The sequence below is a fragment of the Salminus brasiliensis genome, chromosome 7, assembly GCF_030463535.1.
Source record: "Salminus brasiliensis chromosome 7, fSalBra1.hap2, whole genome shotgun sequence".
NCBI lineage: Eukaryota > Metazoa > Chordata > Actinopteri > Characiformes > Bryconidae > Salminus > Salminus brasiliensis.
The window spans coordinates 35,982,956-36,001,332 of record NC_132884.1 but is presented as its reverse complement, the minus strand read 5'-3'; the positions used below and the strand labels follow the sequence as shown (position 1 = coordinate 36,001,332).

The window sequence follows — 18,377 nt, the reverse complement described above, 5'->3', positions numbered from 1 at the left end:
CCTCTCAGGGTTGAGTTGATGGCATTTTCTCCCCACATCACTCACACTGTGACGCTGGTCAGCACAAGCATCGGTTAGTTGTAGTATCGGAGCTGGGGAGCTGCGCTGGTCACCTAGCAATGCTGGTTGAAGGTGGCTGGCTTTACATGGGCTTTTCTTCACCCTCCTAGTGTTGAGGGCATTGCTAGTGATAGGCGGGAGTTCACATGAGTGGGGATTAGGTAATTGGCCTTCCAAACTGGGTAGCAAATTGGCAAAAATTATTTATATATATAATCTAAGCACCTATCCAATGTAAATTATTCCTTTTTAAGCTATTTTCTGCTTTTACTGCTATGATTCCAGGGCATCTATAGCTCCTTTAATATTTTTTCTGTTTGGCCATTATAAATATCCGTACCATGAATTCCTGAGACTGTAAAGCCGTCTACTGGAATTCAATGGGTTTGATTGAAGTGATTTAATGATACCCTGTTCAGACTCTGATACGTCACCGCATACAGATGTGGCCTCACTGTAATCTGAAGTGTGGCCTGCATGGTCACCAGCTGAAGTATTTTCTAGTTCCAGTCATGACCCTTTCTGAGGTTGCGTGAATGCAGTGAGCCTAATAGCCGCTGGGTGACGGGGCGTATCTTGGCATCTTGGCATCCCTATTGTCCTTCCCTTTGCTTTCCTTTCTCCATCCCCCTCCTGCTCTTCTCCCCCCACCCACTCCCCCCCTCTCTGATTGGAGACATCTTGTTGCGAGTGATGGCTCACTCGGCGCAGGTTCACAGTTGCTATTGTAAAATCACAGAGCGTTTAATTGAAACAAATGACTATAATAATAGAACATTATCCCGGCAGGCTCGCGGCCATGGCAGCTTTAATTAGCCAAGCGCCGGAGACTGATCCTTCACAAGCGCTGTAAACAGAGCGAGAGAGAGAGAGAGAGAGACACAGAGAGAGAGAGAGAGAGAGAGAGAGAGAGAGAGACAGAGGCAGAGGGAGGCTCGCCGTGCCTTGCCCTCCCTACGACTCCTCGTTTGCCCTGAGGGCAGAACATGAAAACCCTCCACCGTTCCTCACCTCCTCCATCTCTCTCTCTCTCTCTCACTCGCTGTCTCGCTCTCTCTGTCTGCCTAAGAGAGAGAGAGAGACCCTGGAGGGTCATTTATAACACAGCTAAGAGCGCTAATAAGGGAGTGGATTTATAAATCACATGCTGGTTAAAGCAAAGTGGACCTGCTCTTTCTGCAGACGTGTGTGTGTGTGTGTGTGCTGCGTCAGGTAAAAGGAACAGGGCCGGGGACCGAGCACACTTACAGAGAAAAGCCCTATAGACCGCATACGGCGCCAAAACACTGTCATGATATACTGTGATACAGACTATAATAATATATACACAGAGAGAGAGAGACAGACAGAGAGAGAGAGAGTATATATACATACAGAGAGAGAGACAGAAAAGAGATAGAGAGAGAAATATTGAGAGAAGAGAGGGTAATGGACAAGACAGAAAGAGTGAGAGAAGAGATAGAAAAAGATGTGAGAGAGAAAGAGTGAGACGAGAGAAAGAGTGAGATGAGAGAGAGAAAGAGTGATACATGAAAGAAAGAGTGTGACGAGAAAGAGTGAGACACAAGAGAAAAGTGAGATGTCAGAAAGAGTGAGACACAAGAGAGAGAAAGAGCAAGAAGTGATAGAGAGACAGAGAGATGTGAGAGAAAGAGTGAGACAGAGAGAAAGAGTGAGAGACGAGAGTGAGAAAGACGTGAGAAAGAGTGAGACGAGAGAGAGAAAGAGAGAGGGAGGAGAGAGAGAAAGGGAGAGACACGAGAGAAAGAGAGAGAAAAATGAAGTGAGACAGAGCGGAAAAGAGCAGGAGAGATGCAAAATAATGAGAAAGACAATAGAGCTAGAGAGAGAGAGACAGACAGAGAAGGGATCTAGAGACTGAGAGAGGGAAAGAGTTAAGAGAACAACAGGCGATAAGAGAAATAATAAGACAGAGAGAGTAAGTGAGTAAGAGAGAGAGAGAGAGAGAGAGAGAGAGAGAGAGAGAGAGAGAGAGAGAGAGAGAGTCTAGTCTAGTCCAGTCTAGAGAACGTGTCCTCAGCACTAAACTGCAAATTCAGTCCTGGCTCTGAAGACGGCATTAAGAGGAGGTTTTACTGGATGAAGGAAGACGGGCAGTGCGAGGAGAAGCAGAGCAGGAGGAGTGCGTCATGCTGCTCTGTGCTTTCCTCTATTAGCTGTTTACGCTGTGAACCAGGAGCTGTTAATGAACGACTGTAGGTAGAAGCGTGAAGTGCAATAATTCTGGTATTAGTGTAAATACCGTGATGATGAGTGAAATACAGAAATACTGTATGGCTAATTAAAAAAGAGAACAATAGGGAAAATATGTCAGTACGGTCTCTAAACAGCTGCTCATTTCTTACAGTCATCTGTTCAGCTGAAAGAGCATCTCTCTCTCTCAGAGCTTTGACATGACAGCTTTGGAGAGGCTGGGGAAGAAAAGAGGCAGCAGACTCCACGCGTGATCCAGACAGTAAGACAGAACATCTCTGCTGCATCTAATGAGGGGAAAAAGAAGCCCCTCACACACGCCACTCGCGCATACACACTCCTCAGCGGGGAGCCGCAGCAACAATTAGGTTCATTTGAAGATGATTAGCGAGTGTGTTAACTCTTCACACGCGCTCGGCGTGTGTGTGTGACAGCAGAGCAGCACTCCAAAAAGTCGGTCCAAAACCTGCTGCCAACTCCAAACACATCTGCCTCGCCACTTCCACTGTCTACACAGGCTTCACACACTCTCTGGAGCGCGACTCTGCTGCTCAGGGGGGTTGTCGGGTGGGTTGGGTGGATTGGGGTGTGTTTGATATCACTTACATTCATCTTTGGCAAAACCCAAACTGGAATTTGGAAAGGTCTGAGGAACGTCAGGGCACGTTTCCTTTCTTTGCTTGCAATGACTTCACGTAGTAAAGATGAGCCAGACTGCTCTGAGGAAAATAATATCACACGTGGATATTTGTGAAAACACTCCTGTGGCAATGAAGCCAAAGCCCACGCACCGAGTCCTCTTGTTGTGATGTCAGCACTCATCAGCACTCAAAGCTGTCGTTTTTTGGGTCAACAGAAGCTTCAGCCTGTGCTTTTAACAACAGTTTATGAAAGAAAACAGTCCGATTTTTATTTAGGCAAAATCGTCTCTTCATAACAAGGGTGATATCTGACATGGCTATGAGCAACATGATGAGTCCTACTGTATTTGGATAGTAAAAGTCAACCCTGCCCATTATCTACAGCTGTTTAAATGAGTCATAAAATACATAAAATAATAATCTACCTCTTATTAACAATAACTTGCTACCTCAGAATAGTTGCTTACTTCTTGAACTTTAATGAACTCATCACTTAAACATCGCATGTCAGAATTGTGTCTCAATAAATCTCATATAAAAGTCATATTTTCTAGAAAGTCAGTAATTCTTTTGAGATATTAAGTCAAGTCAAGTTAAATTTATTTGTATAGCTTTTTACAACTGTTGTTACAAAGCAGCTTTACATAATTAGTAATTAGTAAAAGACAGAAAAAAAGAAACAACGTAAGAAGACATGAAGTCATGACTTGGAATAAAAAAGTAATTATTTAAAAATAAGTAGAAAATTTGAGTCAGTAATTTTTTCTTTTGAGAAATTAAGTTAAGGTTTAGAATAAAAATGTATTTAGTCATAATAAATAAGTCATATTGTCTAGAAAGTCAATAATTCTTTTGAGATATTAGTTCAAGGTTTAACATAAAATAAGTAATTATTTTAAAATTAAGTCAAACTTTTGAGAAAGTCAGTGATTGTTTTGAGAAATTAATTCAAGGTTGGAAAAAAAGTAATTACTTAGAAATAAGTAAGAAATCTAGAATTCAGTTATTTTAAAAAATAATTTTGAGAAATATACATATATTAATATACATTATTTTCACATACTAAGCCAAACTTTTTTCTATTAGCTTTAAAACACAATAACATTCCCAATATAATATTTTAATAGCTATTTGAACAAACCCTGTGAATTTATGGGAGATGCTTTTCTACTCAAATCAAAAGTAAGAGTGAAAATAAATAATAAATAAATAAACATAAGTGAGGATGTCCACAAACTTTTGATAGGTGTCGAATCTGCTTAAGTGAATTTAAGATACTGCAAAATGTGAAATTAAAGTCCGCCTAAGACTGATCATTCATATCTGTCCAGATTTGTGAAAGCACTGTATTGGGCACACGGCTACGTCAGTCTCATCCTTCGAGCCAATCGAATAACAAGACAGAGACGAGGTGGGATTTGCTGCCGCTTCAAGCTTTCTTCTGTAATGCACGGAGCAGACCGCTAATCACATTTACTCCCTTTAACAGTGAACCAGCAGCACATCCAGAAGTCCCTGTCAGCTGGAATAGAGAACAGCCTCTCTTTGATCAACTGAGACAAAATACGGTTCTGAACTTCTACACGGCTTCCAAGACTCAGAATTCCCCACCAAACTCGTTCAAGTGCATCATCGCAAGTGTGTAAATGGATCCTGTTGGCTTTGTGTTGCAAAAACAGCATGTTTTTTCCCTCCCAGCAAATTACTCACACGTGAAATTACTGACACATGAAATAGCGATTTTTGGATGAAATTCAGGCTCAGTGTATTCAGATATTAAAATGTCCATTGTATTAAAATACATATTCCCAGCTGTAAATGCTGTTAGTGAGGAAATCCACTGTACTTACTGGGCAATACCCATACAGCACTGGGCAATTTCATCCCAGCAAAGAGTTTTACTGGTTATATTTTATTGGTAAATTTTACTAACAGCTGTTTTAATGGGACATCTGTCTGGTCGCACCTTTGACTGTTTCTGCTTTACTGTAAAATGTACTATTTACATACTGTAAACTGATCTAGAGCCAAACTAATGTGAGGAATCTGACAGAAATACGAATTTGCCAGCACACAGACAGGCTTCATCTTTGTTTACCGGCATGTAGAGGGCATGTCCCGAATGACAATTTGATTTCTAGCCGGCGGCCTTTATTTGACCTCTGCAAGCTTCTACAATGGAGGAAGTAGCCGAGAGGCCAGTAGTTTGACATACAGCTCTGAATTGACCTAGCTATGCATGCTCCATCCAAAACACGGGCTGTTGTGAGGTTGGAATAGCTTTATAGAATGTCTACAAAATGTCTAACAAACCTAAGGTGACCTGAGGTACGGTTTAGCTAGACCCTGTTAGTGTATCTAGCTAGCATTAGCTCCCTGGATGGCCTTGCTAACACATATAACACTCTATGTCCAAATGTTTGTGGACTCCCCTTCTACTGAAAGCATTCAGCTACTTTAGGTTGCACCCATTGTCAGAATCAGAATCAGAATCAGAATCTCTTTATTTCACCAAGTATGTTACCCATACAAGGAATTTGTCTTGGTGAGAGCAACACGTATGACAAGTAACAAAGAAACACAGAACACAGTCTTAAACTAAAGGAAAATGACACTAAACAATAAATAGGGTAGGGGATAAATTAAAAAAAAAAGTAGAAAGTACTAAAGGTAATAAAGGTAATAAAGAGCTGAAAAATATATTTACAGAAAAGAAAAGGACATCTGTACAGGTGTGCAAATAGTCATAGTGCAAAATAGGCAGAGTGCACATTTGACACAGACGTTCAAATGCACACACACAGCTTGCCTAGTCCGTGTAGAGAAGTACTGTCAATAGAACATCTGGAGCAGATAAACAACATGAACCTATTGATGCCATGCCTAATGCCAGGCGTGGGCTAGAGGGGTATAAAGCCCCTTAGCATTGAGCTGTGGAGCATTAGAACGGTGTTCTCTGGAATGATGGATGGTGCTCCATCCAGTACTTTTGGGATGAGTTGGGGATGATGAGGTAGGGTGGTGATCATCCAACATCGTGATCTAGCTAATGCTTTTGTAGCTGAATGCAATCAAATCCTCACAGCAATGCTCCAAAATCTAGAGAAAGCCTTCTTCCAATAAAAGGAGGAAAGTTCAAAAATATATACATACATTTGATTTAGGAGAAAACAATGAATGAGTAGGTGTCCCAATACTTTTGTCAATTACCATTATGCCCTTTATTCGTTCTACGGAAGCCAACGAGCAGCCTGAGCTGAAGGTTTGACAGACATAGCAACAGTAACTAAGGAAGGACTTTTTCATAATGTTGCCAGTGGTCAATTACCCGCTTTAGGGGGCTATCACTTTTATCTAGGATCTATTGGGAAGGAGCAGGAAAAGGCAGAACAACTGGAGAAAGGGCATCAAATTCTCCACCTCTTCTCTGCTCTTTCTTTGCCATCATCATCCCTTATTCTATCATATTCTCCTTCTCCCTTTCTCTCACCTCCTTACCTACCCACCACACACCTCCCAATAGCAGGCAGTGAGCTGAAAGTATGTCGTTTGGAAGAAGCTGCAGTCGTCAGCTGATGCATGCAGCAGATACACAGCACAGTAATACGGACATGATTTCATGCTACGATAAGATGGAGGAGCCGGTGGCCAAATGAGATACATAAAATAGGGCTTTATCTACAGCGGTAGTAATAGCTGCTAACAGAGCAGCATACCCCCCTCCATCCTCCACCCTCCACAACCACCACCCCTCTCTGTCTCTATCTCCTTCTCTCTGGCTGAGATAAAGACATTGAGGATATGCTGTTGGTACAGCGACTCGCAATCAAATCGGAGTTTGTTTTCCCAGCAACAACGCCAACGTCCTTCCCAAAGCCGACACACCTCTGCTGGAAAAGCATGACCAGACAGAAAATATACAAAAGCAGAGCAATGGTGGAAGACTCCCTTTAGAAGGTTGGAGTTGTCACTGTTGTTAATTTTTCTGTTCTGTATTTACGTTAATTCATTAAATCATTTCTACATCCAGCACCTGGTGACAGCTTCAAGCCCACACTTCTCACCTGTATCCACTCGTTTCAATGTCTAACACTGATGACTGAACACCACAGAAAGGTGGAGGATGTTCACACACAGTGATGCCTTCATCAAATTCTAATCAGAATACTATTTCTCTTTCCACTCAGAGCCACAAGTGCTGGAGGAGTTGATGGAAAGCTTGGAATCTGCTCACTCAACTGACTTCCTCTGCATGTCTCGATGTAAATGAGCTACAAGACAGCAGACACCCAGAGAACATGGGTAGCCCAACTGGCAACCAGAGACCTTTGTCCTGCGGTTCAATGCTGGCCCCAAATATGGATGCCCACCAGGGTCAACTGTGGGACCAGGAGAGGTTAAGTATGGGCCCAGTCTGGGCACCCATGTGAGATTAAGCTGGGCTGTAACAATGGAGAATTTGGGAAGCCCAACTGGGTCCCAGTAAAAAGGTTCAAACCCGCCCAGAGCCCATGCCCACCAGTAACCTACCTGCAACCCAACCGAACCACCTTCCACCCATGTGTGCTGGGAAGTTGTGATGTCACACAAACCAATGCATTTACATGCAGTCATTGGGTTGGGTGGTATAACAGCCAACATGTGCAGAGGTGCCTCACTATAGACATGTATAGACGTGTGTGTAACTTGTTTACTCTTAATATACTGCATGTAATTTGACCAGGGGTGCCTAAACTTTTGCATACGACTGTTGACTGTATGTACATCCATTCACCCTCCAGCAACTTAGCCCCTCCCCTTCAGGTTGAGGATGATGAAGAGGGTTTTGGACCAGATGGCTTTTTGAATGAGACACAATGCAGGGCAGCCTATTTACATACACGGGTCTCAAAGTCACAGTAACAAAAAACACCTGGTTAATTCTACTGGATAAAGAGAGGTTGGGAAAAGGCAGTGCACATAGTAATTATTACCCAAGTGTAAAGAAATACTAGGAAAAATATGTAAGATACAGCTACTTTAACATAGCATTTCAACATCGCCAGCGATATAATACAGCTATAAAATATAAAAACATCCAAATCACGATAATATAAGACCTATATAGCAAGAGTGCTGCCAATCATCCATACGAGGGACTTCAATCTATAATGTAATTCTTACAGATTGCCAATGCCAAGTCTATTAGGCCTAGTAGTGAATGCATGAGTGTAGTGAACTGCACACGAGGGGGCCTATACACCCCCCTCCCCCCAGGAAATCTCACTTAACATATAAAAAGAAACTAAATGAAATCCATACATTGTGCCTTGATTAGAGGACTAATTAACTTTATTAGAGAAAAGAGAGGGCTTCTCATTGAAAAGGTGGAGTGCTCCCCCCCCCCCCCCCCCCCCAACCCCCCCATTTGTGCTATAATGAAATTGGAAAATAACTTCTATTTCTTTAAAACATTTCTTAATACACAAGCGCAGTCTCATATCATATTGCGGGGGAAAGAAATAAGGCACCTTCTCCCCAGAGATAATAAAAGAATTGAATTTTTCCTTATCGGCCCGGTCATCTATTTTTCCACGGAATGCTATTACTTGCTGCCTGCGGTTGCTAGGCAACAGGAAATATTAATAGGGCCTTTTATTAGGCAGGCTTTCACAGTGCAGCACTAAAATGAAGAAGTGGAAAACATGAATGTGTTACATAAATCTTTAGACCTCTCCGAGCTTTCGCACAAGTCTCTGTTTGGCTCTTGATTTATCGCGCCTTCGCCTCATTTATGGGAAATAGCGGTGTGAAATAAGAAAATGGTACATTACCCTGAAGGACTATTTGAAAATAAATAATCGCAAAAGGTGAAAAGAAAGCTGTTTAAAAACCAGGGGGAGGGGTTTCCCTCTTTTCCCCCCTCGTCTTTTCTGGGCTCGGATTTCACAGAAGCCACAAAACACAAGAGCTTTCTCCCCCCTCTCTCTTTCACTCTCTTTTACTCTCTCTCTCTCTCTCTCTCTCTCTCTCTCTCTCTCTCTCTTTCAATCTCATTCTCTTTCTGCTTTTTTGCTGAATGCATCAATCATCTCTGTAATATTGCTTACAGAAAATGCCTTCTATCATGCTTTCTCAACTGCCACAAGCAGGGACAAAAAATATAAAAGTTATTAATAGTTCCATAAAGTGTTTCCGCTGAGATTGTAATTCTGGGATTGTGCGGTGATGCAAATATCTTTGGACTGGAGCTGATTAATCGAGACAATATTTCACACTTTAAGGAAAACATGCTCCTTTCTGCTGTTCGTTTCCTTGCCTGTTTTTTTTTTTGGGCTGCTCTTTTTTTGCACAGCGCGAAACATGATGCACCACCCTTGGCCTCGCAGACATGACAAATGAAGTAAGCTGTTTGGCCAGACATTTATGTAGCAAACCTGGGTCTGATTCAACATAAATACATTTGATTAAAGCTGGTCAGAGTCCTAATGCCCACAAACAGTCTCTGAATTTCGCTAGGCCATCATCTTGAGGCTATTTACGGCTCAGGGCCGACCACAGTCCAGTTAATTCGGGCCGTGATGAATTTACCAGGCCTGTACGGGGCTGCACACGCGCTGCATCTAACCGCATCCCTACACTTACGTTATGGAAGCGGCTACGAAGGAGAGCAGCGGCCTGGAACAGGGACGGTGTCAGACGTAGACTTTAAGAATAACCACGTGTAAAGAGCAGATGGCAGAGTGCGTGCAAATGAACGTGGAGGTGAGAAGACCGTCAGCATTTCTGTTTTGTTTTTCGAGCTGTAAACCAGGTTTTCTCACATTGAGAGAATTAAAACCACTTTTGCTCTTTAGATGCAGTTTAACTCATTTGTGTGTGAGAACAATTGCCACATATGAGCGTTCTGCACTTACAGGAAACTCAAACTGCAAATTTACATCATTTCCTTGACTTTCTCAAAGTGCTTGGATTTATTTGTACACACAGTAGAGCACAGTAGAGTAAACATACACTGATCAGCCACAAGATTAGCACCACCAAGGGGCAGATATATTGGGCAGCAAGTGAACAGTCAGCTCTTAAAAGGTGATGACTGTGTGAGATGCAGGATAAATGAGCCAAAAGACCCAAATTGTGATGATTAGACAACTGGAGGGTCAGAGCATCTCCAAAACATCAGGCAAGTCTTGGGGTGGGGTGCTCTAGGTACGCAGTGGTCAGTCTCTACCAAAAGCATTTTAAGAAAGGTCAACCTGTGAGGCCCTACCTCAAGACTTACAGGACTTACCAAGGATCTGCTGCTAGTAAATTGGTTTCAGATGCCAGATACTACAAGATGCCTTCAGAGGTCTTGTAGTAGATGGACTACTCAATGTCAGGCAGGTGGTACTAATGTTTTGTCTGATCGGGGTGTATATATACCTGTAGAAATGCTGCTACTTTCTCGCAGTTGATTTAGGTCTGCCCTAATATCTTAGTGGGCATCGATGTTTCTTATGCTCCAGGATGGATGCGACTGCTGGCTGGAGCCGGTGGCAGTATCCGTAGAAACAGACGAAAAGGAACCAATCAAAACTGTTTATTATCGTGCTAGCGAGTATACTAGTGCATACTACAGCATACTCTTAACAGCCTGTTGAAGAAAGCCAGTCCACGCCACTCGATGCAGTGTAGCTTATTAGCATCAAACGAACCACAAGTCTGAACCGTTTCATTTTCACTCAAACTAGTCCTTCAGATTGGCCTCTTTTTTTCTCCTGCAGGCTTGCCAGCAGAGACTTTTCTGAGTTTGTTAAAGAGTAAACTGGGATACAGTATTAGCATCCCAGCACCATGGGTGCCACTGATGTTTACTACCTTTCAATTACATACCTACGCTGAACCATGACTTTCTCCACATGGAATATACAGCAGGTAGCTCGCTCTCTGAAAAGTAAGATAAGGTAAATATTGAAGGTTCACTGAGCAGAATCCTCCATTAAACTGTGACCAAATATTAAGAGAAAATGAGTGCTGTGTAATGGAAGCAGGTACGGAATGTCACTCAGTGACCAGAAATGAAGGCTTTTCGTAGTGGTTGAGCAAATGAGCCATGAAAATGCCTTTCTGTTCTTTAGTAGCTGCACAACATTGGGAGTTTCTTCCCATTTCTTTTTTACGACAAGTCATGAGGCCCAGCCGTGTGACTAGAGATGAGAAATGCTCTATGCTTTATGCCTCAATATGTGTAAGATAGTAACACTTAAATGGCAAAATAAAGAAATCAATGGCATTCATGGATCTGAATATTGTACATGGAACACATTCTTATATAAAAAAAACATATGTTGCTAAATAATGTAAATTTGACAGTTGTCCTTTTTTTTTAATGTCAGAATTCATGATAAATGAGCCAATAGAAAATGCTTCAACATTGCCAACAGTTGCCATGTTGTAGATACAAGGTTTTTGAGTGGCTTACAAATGCAATACAGTGATTAAAATGCAGATACATTATATGGCCAAATGTTTCTGGACACTCTTTCTAATACTTTAAGCTACTCTGTGATGTGCAAATGCACACACATGGCTTGTGTAGTCCGTGTAGACAAGTACTGCCAATAGAATAGGACTCTCTGTGTAATTTTTTTTGTACATGTTTAGTACATGTGTTGGTGGTGTAGTGGTGAGCATAGCTGCCTTCCAAGCATTACATTACACTTACATTTAAGGCATTTAGCAGACGCTCTTATCCAGAGCGACTTACAAAAGCAGTTGACCTGGGTTCGATTCCCGGCCGACGCAGCTCTCATCCCTGCATTGTATGTTTGTTTTGTATTTAGTGTGTGTTGCTATTTTATTTTTATATTATATTAACCTGTACTTTCTTTGATTGTCCTCTTTACATATTCTAACGCCTTTTCTGTTGTTTCACAGTTATCAAAGCATATAAAGCCCCTCAGCATTGAGCACTGAGCTGTGGAGCAGTGGAAATGTGTTCTCTGGAATGATCGTGGAGTTGGGGATGAGATGGGATGGTGATCCTCCAACATCCTGATCTTACTAAAACTCTTATCGCTGTATTCGATGACATCATCACAGCAGTGCTCTAAAAGTCTAGTAGAAAGCCTTCTTCCCTGGACTGTAAAGACAGATATACCAACAAAAGCAGGATTGTTCGGAAGAAACAATCAATAAGCAGGTGTCCCAATACTTTTGTCCATACAGTGTATTTTAGTGCATTAACCAAGCATGACCTGGACATTCTGCTTGTAAGAATAAAATTAGCCAACTCGTGCTCAGCTTATGTGCTGTTTTACACAGTTTGCTGAGATCCTTTTGTACAGGATTGTGTAAGTACAGTAAAGTTCTGTGTATAACACATGGTAATGTGGTAATGAAGGCAGTATGTGTTTCTAGTGTGAAATGACTTACATGAAAACTACAGAAGCTTTAAGTAGCTTGTAATGCTCTGTTAAATGTTGCTCATCACATCCTTGTTTACAAAGCCCTGACTGGGATCAAATCCCCACTTCCCTCCTCAGAAAATGTGTACAGTACCTTCCTGAGTCTGATTGATAAGATCGATGCCACCTGATCGTGGATATTAGATGTCTAATGCATTGGGGCCAGTGGAAGATGCTATGACAGCTAGCGCATTAGCGAGACGAGTGGGGGGCTTGCCAAGTGCATCAGTGCATCAAGACCAGATATCATGTTCATCTGGAAATATTTGATACTCTCTCCTGAAGGAATCTTAGGCCTTTTGGCAAACGGGCAAATGCTTTCAATCAACAGATGAGGCTGCAGTACAGAGGGTCTAACCTAGCAGTTGAAAAATTAATGCGTGGACAGCTTTGAAGTAATTTTTCCCATTAAGATCGGCTTCTGAACCACTCCGCTATCTTTGGATGTACTCTGTCTAAGAAAATCTCATACTGACAGGGTTGCTCAAAAGCAAATAATATCTCATACATGCTGGATGTTCATATCTGCACATAGAATTACAATGCAGTGTTTAAATCTACTCACTATGGATGGCTTGAGGGGACGGGGGTCGGCTGGTTCTACTGCTAGCATATTCATGCTGTATTGCCCTTACTGTTACTTGAGGTTAAAAGCCTTGCTTAAGGGCGTAAATGCACCGAGGTGATGAATTTCCATCCCTCAATGTAGCAATTTAGTTTTACTTAATGTAGCACCAGAGACTCCAACAGCATCCCTCTGGTTACTGAGCTGTAGCCATGACCTTACAGTTTTCTTGCTTACAGAATTAAAGGGAGCTAAGAGGAGAAAGCGAGGACCGAACAAACTTGGTATTCAGTTGCTTGGGCTGTCACGATTACATGTTTATGGATATACTGAACGGTAGCTTCTTGATGAACTGGCGGTAAATTGTATATATGGTCATTTGCATGATGAAAATGTATATTTTAAAAGAGCAATATCATATATGTATCTTCTGTGAAGTTCACTTTAGGGTTCGAATCTATTTGTTTTCCAACTTACTCATATTATCCCTTAGAAATAATCAAGCTGTTGTTACTTTACCTTTAATGACTGATACAGAAAACTGATACAGAATTTTCCATTTTAAAAAGGCTTGTCTATGACAAGGAATCTTTGTTGTGTTATCTTTCATTATTACTGTTCGGGGAGAGTTCCTTTAAGAACTCATAACACAAAATTCTTAATTACTTAGTTCCTAAAAATGTTTGCTAAGAAAAACCTTACGAAACTAAAGAACCTTGTGAATTCTCTTGGAAATTGACAATTTATAAATAACAATAACCACAATATTCCGCAACTACTATGAATTATACCATAGCCACTATGAATTATTCGGTAACCACTATGAATTATGCTGTAACTATTATGAAACGTCAGTTGAGGGTGAAGAATTGAAGTATGGGCCCAGATACAGGCTGTCTGGGTTTTAGTTCCTAAAAATGTTTGCTAAGAATGAGTGTTTCCCAAAACCTTCCGAAACTAAAGAACCATGTGAATTATCTTGGAAATTAACAATTTATAAATAACAATAACCACAGTATTCTGCAACTACTATGAATTATACCATAGCCACTATGAATTATTCTGTAACCACTACAAATTATTCCGCAACTACTATCAATTATTCTGTAAATACTAAGATTTATTCTTTAACGACTATGACTTATTCCATAGCCACTATGAATTATTTGGTAACCACTATGAATTATGCTGTAACTATTATGAAACTTCACTTGAGGGTGACGAATTGAAGCATGGGCCCAGATACAGGCTGTCTGGGTTTGAAGAGTTAAGGTAGTAGTGCGCTGCTGCTGAGTTCATGCAAAGGCATCTGTCTGTCAGAACTGATCGAGCAACTGAATATCGAAATTAGCTTTACTACGAAACCTGACCTGAAATATGATCCAGCCAGGCAAATGTTCTTGCTTAAAAAGCGCAGTCTTAGTGATGCCTAATGGAATGGAAGCTGCATCCTACGAGCCAAAAAACTCCTGCGAACCTCTTAGTGCTGATGACATTCCATTCAAACCTGTGCTCCTTTCTCCCTTTTCATTCTCTCAACCATTTTTCACTCCCTCCTTTTTTACCCCTATTTCCTCCATCTCTTCATCTCTTCTCACTGACAGTCTCTCTCCCTTCCTCTCTCTCTCTCTCTCTCTCTCTCTCTCTCTCTCTCTCTCCCTGCTTCCTTCCACCTCGTTCTAAACCACTCTAATGAAAACAGATCTCTCTATCTCTCTTTAGCAGGGAGAGCTGGGGGAGGAAGATGAACCCTAATGGCTTCCCTTCCCCCTCCTCTCCTCTTTTCTGGTGATGGAATATATGCACTGACCTCTCGATGCGTCCGATGCGTTTCATCACCGCAGATTCTGTTTACGTGGAACTCGAAGCGGCACAAACAAACCCCCCTCAAGCGACTCACCAAAAATGACACACCAAAGCAAGCCGCCCTTTGTTAGTAGGTCTTCTCAAGTGCTAACTGTATGAAAGTACTCCACAGTTCTTTGGTGCTCAGTTTTTTTGGTCTAAGTTCCGAACCGCAGTTTCTACAGAAATGAGAGCAGGGCTGTTAGATTTGTTAAGGTTTGGTGCGTCTATGTGGGGCGTGAGAGAAAACAAGGCCGTGGAACTACCACAAGGCAAACGCTCAGATCAAAAACGTGCAGAGCGTTGAATAAGAGCATACGCTCCCTCTCGTTCGCCCTTCGTTCATCCACTACAGCATATACAGTACCTGGAGTGCATAGGAGAACGTATAGGAGGCCTTTGTATGCTTCCAACTGCGTGCCTGCCAGATATAGCCAACACTACCGGCTCCCTGTTTAGCGGCTGTGAGTAATTCTCTCATCAGCAATATAGCTTTCAATACACTCCTGCCTTGGCCAACACCTCCGTAACAAATGAGGAGACTATGGTGTACAGACCAGAAAGATCCTTCCACAGCTTGAGCAGTAGCTGCAATAAATAAACGTAATGACTTTAGGGGCCATGTGATGCAGAATTTATGACCAGACAGGCAAATAGAAGTCCCTGAAACCTACCTGCTAGGATCTCCGGCTTTAGCGACGTCAAAAACACGAAATTGTCCACATGTTTCACACGAGCAGCAGCTACAGAAACACCGCTTCTGGATTTTGCGCTAGACTGCGCCCTATCCTTTCTGAGTGGAATTCAAATAATGGCAGACGACCGAACGATTCAGACGGCTCAAGAGAGAGAGAAACATTTCTTATCCTCAAACCAGCAGCATTTCTTCACCATTGAAGATGTTACTGTTACAGTAATACAGTAACACAGTGGCTCATGGTGAACAGCAGACTGTATTACTGCTCATTATCACAGTCCTGTACAGTATGGATGAGCTGGCGCCTCTAGAACGCAATTAGATGGGACATTCATGCCAGGATTCAAGGTGGACAGGTGAATGGACAGTCTCCTAACCCTCATGTAGTATTTAGACTGCCTGTACGCCCTTGTTCTTTGAGGTTTCCAGACACCCGATGCCTAATTAAACAAACAGACAAAATAACAACACTTTGTTTACTTTCTTTCTTTTGATGTTATTAAAAACCCAGTGGAGACTCTGAGTTCTGTGCATTTGAGAAAGATGAAATATGTAACATTATTAAATCAAATCATATTAATTAAGATACATTCTTAATGGTTTGGATGTTACATATCGGTGATGTCCTGCAAAAACCCTGTATCTTCACTTTCAACGTTTTTTTTTTACTTTCACACACAGTATCTAATCTGAATGAATAGTTTAGAATGTTTTAACTGCAGCGCAGTACTGATACATAACATGCATAACACTTGCACTATGATTGTTTGCACAGCTGTGCAGATGTTAATTTTCTGTAAATGTTTTTTATCATTATATTTGTACATAATAGATTGTTTATAGACGATACACATGGATTATAACAGATTTTTAATTATTTATTATTTTCTTTTTTACTTTTAGTACCTTAAACTTTAAAAATCTTTAAAATTCTTATTCTATTTATTGTTTAGTGTACTTTTCTCTCTCAGTGTAATACTTGTTAACAGTCTGTTTGTGACATGTCATACTTGTGTTACTCTCACCAAGTAAAATGCATTATATGTGTAAAATACTTGGCGAAATAAATAGATTTTAAATTTGATGCAAAGATTAGTGGCAGACAGTGGTTCATTTTGTGGGTCCTCAGATCTCACTGTTCTGATTGGATAAAAACTCTTAAACTTTTTTTACTTGGTTTCTAATGCATATGATGGTGTATTTTTATATCCCACGTTTCCTAATATATATATATATATTAAGAAAATCACAATATATGGTATACAGTATCACAAATTCTTGCAAAACATTGAATCATAACCCCTGTATAGTGATCATTAGGATCACCAGGTTCCTGCCGATACACAGCCCTAATTATTATACAGTACATGTTTTGTGTAATCAATACTTCATTCATATAAATCAGGTGAGCTGCTGCTGCTGCTGCTGCTACTGGATTTGATTAAATCTATGTGATGGATGGAGGAGAAATCTGGGACCAAACAACCAGATTTTTCTAATGACATAAAAATACATCCACTACCACTACTATTATAACACTATTACTGTATCTCTAAGCTATTATTATCACATTTATATTTGTTTGCATCTATTTAAATGATACGTGGTGTTTTCTACAAGCATAAACTCCCTCATTAATTATTAATTAGCAATTATTTTCACAGTTTAACAGTTTGCTTAGGAGACTAAGCCTTTTGCACAGTACTGCATGTACACTTAATATGCACAGATTAGTTTGGCAGGGATTACAGTCCAGTCCTCAACTTCAAGCAGAGAATCAAAACATATGGAAGCCCATTCCATTCAACTGTGCAGATGAACACACTAATTTAGAGGAATGTCTGAACCATGGTAACTTTCAGGTTTACTAGCAGACCTCGTTAAAATATATGAAAAATGAATTAGGCGTCCAGCTGACAAAACAATGTAAAGTAAAAATACAGGGTCTGGGTTCACAAAGACCCCAAACACAACATGAGGGTTCATTCTTTTGAGTGCATCATGTCCACAGGAGCTGACCAGGATGAATTTACTGTAGTGTTTGCTGATAGAGTGACAGAAGGACTGTCTGACAGTTGGTGACAGGAAGAATAACTGACACTGATGAATTTACCTTGAGGCCCTTGTGTGTCACAGGTGACACTGAGACGCACCACAGAGAGATGAGGATAGATCTTTCTCTTTTCGTTTCTGCATCATTCTTCTGTTTCAGATCACCAGCACACCGTTCAGTGTTCACGACGTTCACACGGTCATGTGGTCTAATTCAAACGCAGATTCAGCTGGGTGTACGCTGGCCATAGAATATGCCCATCCATCCATTTATCCACCCATCCACATACCCATCCATACATCCACCTACCTATCCATCCATCTATCCACACATCAATCAATCCATCCATCCACCCTTCTACACATCCATCCTTTCATTTATCCACCCATCCACATACCCATCCATACATCCACCTACCTATTCATCCATCTATCCACACATCAATCAATCCATCCATCCACCCTTCTACACATCCATCCTTTCATTTATCCACCCATCCACATACCCATCCATACATCCACCTACCTATCCTTTCATCTATCCACACATCAATCAATCCATGCATCCACCCTTCTACACATCCATCCTTTCATTTATTCACCCATCCACATACCCATCCATCTATCCACACATCAATCAACCCATTTATTCATCCATCCATCCATCCATCCACCCACCTACACACCCATCCATCCATTTATCCGTCCATCCACATACCCATCTATCTACCCATTCATCCATCCACACATTGGTCAAGCCATCCATTCATCCAACAACTCATCCATCTATCCATCTATCCACCCACCTACACACCCATTAATCCCTTTATTCACCCATCCATTTACCCACCTACCCATCCATCCATCCACCTACC

The 18,377-nt window shown here is 41.3% G+C and overlaps 1 protein-coding gene across 4 annotated transcripts in view; it reads right to left on the bottom strand.

Moving 5' to 3' along the window:
* The window catches only part of tox2 (TOX high mobility group box family member 2), a 162,852-nt gene that overhangs the window by 36,482 nt on the left and 107,993 nt on the right, over window positions 1-18,377 (bottom strand). The window lies entirely within an intron of this gene.